The following is a 4,158-nucleotide window of genomic DNA, read 5'->3' as shown; positions in this document are numbered from 1 at the left end:
CTGCTGAATCAGCCTGCTTCCGCTGGGTAAGAAACCACCCCAAGACTTAATGGCTTCAAGTGACAACCATTTATTATTGCTCACAAGTCGGTAGGGGCAACTGGGTGGCTCTGCTGATCTGGACTGGGGTGTGCTAATCTTGTCTCTGTCCCTGTAGTTTTGCCAGGATGTCATATAAATGGAATCACATAGTATATGACCTTTGAGTCTAGTTTCTTTATTGTTATTATTATTATTTATTTATTTAAATTCCAGTTAGTTAACATACAGAGTAACATTAGTTTCAGTTGTACAATATAGTGACTCCACCCTTACATACAAGACCTGGTGCTCATCCCAAGTGCGCCTCTTAATCCCCATCACCTGTTTCACCCATCCCCCACCCACCTCCACTTTGGTAACCATCAGTTTGTTCTCTATAGTTAAGAGTCTGTTTCTTGGTTTGCCTCTCTCTCTTATTTTTTTCCCTTTTGCTCAATTGTTTTATTTCTTAAATTCCACATATGAGTGAAATCATGTGGTATTTGTCTTTCTCTGACTGACGGATTTCGCGTAGCATAATACCCTCTAGTTCCATCCACATTGTTACAAAGGGCAAGATTTCATTCTTTTTTATGGCTGAGTAATATTCCATTATATATATATACACACACACTACATCTTCTTTGTCCATTTATTGATTGATGGACACCTGGGCGGCTTCCATATCTTGGCTATTGTAAATAATATTGCTATAAACAGAATTGCATATATCTTTTTGAATTAGTGTTTTTGTCTTCTTTGGATAAACACCCAGCAGTGGAATTACTAGGTCATACGGTGATTCTGTTTTTAATTTTTTGAGGAACCTCCATACTGTTTTCCAGAGTGGCTGCACCAATTTCATTCCCACCAACAGTGTAAGAAGATTCCTATTTCTTTAAAAAAAAAAAAAATATATATATATATTTTAAAGATTTTATTTATTTGAGAGAGAGAATGAGAGATAGAGAGCATGAGAGGGAAGAGGGTCACGGGGAGAAGCAGACTCCCTGCTGAGCAGGGAGCCCGATGTGGGGCTCGATCCCGGGACTCCAGGATCATGACCTGAGCCGAAGGCAGGGGCTTAACCAACTGAGCCACCCAGGCGGCCTAAAATATATTTTATTTTTAAATAATCTCTATATCCAATGAGGGGCCCAAACTCACAACCCCGAGGTCAAAAGTTGCATGCTCCACCGGCTGAGCCAACCAGGCACCCTGAGTGTTCCTATTTCTCCACATCCCCACCAAGAGTCTAGCTTCTTTCATCCAGCATAATTGAGATTCATCCATGTTGTTGTGTGTATCAGTAGTTTATTCCTTTTTATTGCGTATTTGTTTCCTATTGCTTCTGTAACAAATTGACACAGAGGTTTAAAATAACACAAATTTATTATCTTAAAGTCCTGGAGTTTGTAAGTCCTAAAATCAAGGTGTTGGCTGGCTAGTTACTTCTGGAGGCTCTGAGGGAAGAAGTCACTTCTTGGACTTTTCTTCTAGTAGTCACCTATATTCCTTGGCTCATAACCTCTTCCTCTATCTACATTCCAGTCACTGCTTCCAACATCACACAGCTTTCTCCTCTGACTGACCCCTCCTGCCTCCCTCTTGTGATTACATTGGGCACATCCAGATAATCCAGGATAATCCTCCCATCTCAAGATCCTTAACTTAATCACATCTGTGAAGCCCATTTTGCCCTGTAAGGTAACACATTCACAGGTTCTGGGGATTAGGATGTGGACATTTGTGTGGGGACCATTATTCCATTATTCTGCCGACCACAATTGCCCAGTAATAATCCATTGTATGCTTATACCAGTGTGTTTATCCATTCAACAGTTAGAGGACAAAAGCATATATTTATAGATTCTCTCGTTGACCAACTTTAGGAGAAAAGTGAGAAAAATATATTTCACCTTAAGGTGAACTAAAAAGATTTAAAAAAAGAAGAAGAAGAAGAAAAAGAAGAAGGAAAACTCTTTTATTAGGTTTAAAAATTTTTAAGTTTAAAAAATAACTTTATTGAGGTATATTTACATACAATAAATTTCTTTCATTTTAGATGTACTGTTTGATGAATTTTGGTAATTGAATAGTTACGTTATCGACCATACTGGAGATCTAGAACAATTCCATCACCCTAAGCATTATCCTTGTGTTCATCTGCAGTACACACCTTCTCCAACCCAAGGAACCACTGATCTGCATTCTATCACTGAATACGTAGCATGTTTTTAAAATTCATTTATGTCAGTTTAATTCAAAGAGAGAATTTTCCATTAATAAAATCACCTTTAAGTATACGTATTTTATATTATTATTACTTTTTTGAATAGTTATAGAAGTTCAAACTATATCTGAATGCTTTTCATCCAAGTGTAGACACAACTCCGGTTAAGCATCGTTATTAAGCCAATTTGGAAAACATTCTAGTTTTTAAAATATAAATATTCTTGATTAACATTGAGAAAAGAATATAAGCAAGTTTTTCAATATTCATTCATTAGTAAAAATGATGGTTTCCGAAATGGCCTACTTTTGATAAATAAAAAATTTAATGTGGTGTAACTTTTGTTTCTTCTTAGCACTGAGTAAATAAGAGTGTAAGAGTTTCTTCTTAGCACTGAGTAAATAGGAGTGTAAGAAGAAAATCTAATAGTTATTCAATTGTTCACAATTCAGTAGATTAATTTGCTTACAAATAAATGTGCTGAGTTATCAAAAAAATAAAATTCACTTATGTCATTGTGTAAATAAATATTTCACTCTTTTTATTGCTAATATTCCATAGTATGGATATACCACAGTTTGTTTATTTATTCCCCAGATGATGAACATATGGATTGTTTTCAGTTTGGGACTACTATGGATAATAAACATTTACATGAAAGTCTTTATGTGGACATACATTTTTATTTCTCTTGTGTGTTATATCTAGTAGGATTGCTGAGTAACATGGTTAATGTATGGTTAGCTTTATAAAATACTACTGTATTGTTTCCCAAAGTGACCAAACCATTTTGCATCCCCACCAGCAATGTGTGAAAATTCTAGTTGCTCTATGTTATCTTCAAGACTTGGTATTGTCAGTCTTTTTAACTTTAGTTATTTCAGGGGGTATATTTTTTAAATTTTTTATTTAAATTCAATTTAACATATACTGTTTAGTATACTGTGTTATTAGTTTCAGAGGTAGAATTTAGTGATTCATCAGTCGCATACAACACTCAGTGCTCATTACTTCAAGTGCCCTCCTTAATGCCCAACACCCAGTTACCCCATTACTCTGGCAAACCTCAGTTTGTTTCTTTTTTTTTAAGATTTTATTTATTTATTTGAGAGAGAGAGACACAGCAAGAGAGGGAACACAAGCAGGGGGAGCAGGAGAGGGAGAAGCAGGCTCCCCGCTGAGCAGGGAGCCCGATGCGGGGCTCGATCCCAAGACCCTGGTATCATGACCTGAGCCAAAGGCAGACACTCAACCGACTGAGCCACCCAGGCGCCCCCAGTTTGTTTCCTATAGTTAAGAGTCTCTTATGATTTGCCTCCCTGTTTTCATCTTATTTTATTTTTCCTTCTAGTAGGTATATTTTTATACCCCCTAAATATTTTCATATTTTATAAAATTTTTATGTTTATACAAAAAATTTTTATATTTTAAAGTGCCTTTAATTTGCATTTCTTTGATGACAAGTGATGTTGAGCATCTTGTCATGTTCTTATTGACCATTTTCTGAAGTGACTGTTCAAATTGTTTTTCCACTTAAAAATAATCAGATTATTTGTTATTATTGAGTTGTAGGAGTTTTCTTTAAAAAATAAATTCTGAATACCCAAATCCTTATCAGATATAGATTTTTCTAATCTAGGGCTTGATCGAAATTCCAATCTTAAAAAATTAGAAAAAGAATAAATTAAACCCAAAATGTTGAAAAAAGGAAATAAAAAAGAGCAGAAATCAATGAGGTGAAAAATAGAAACACAATAAATCAATGAAAACCCAAATCTGGTTCTTTAAAAAGATCAGTAAAATTGGTAAGCCTATGACTAGCTTGATCAAGAGAAAAAGGGGAAGTATACAAATTTCCAGCATCAGGAATGAAAGAAGAGGCATCACTATAGATACTGACAGAG

The sequence above is a fragment of the Eumetopias jubatus genome, unplaced genomic scaffold (assembly GCF_037043125.1).
Source record: "Eumetopias jubatus isolate StellerSeaLion01/CBP00866 unplaced genomic scaffold, mEumJub1_p1.0 scaffold_1, whole genome shotgun sequence".
In the NCBI taxonomy this organism is placed as follows: domain Eukaryota; kingdom Metazoa; phylum Chordata; class Mammalia; order Carnivora; family Otariidae; genus Eumetopias; species Eumetopias jubatus.
The sequence above is the reverse complement of the archived record's forward strand: the minus strand, read 5'-3'. Positions refer to the sequence as shown.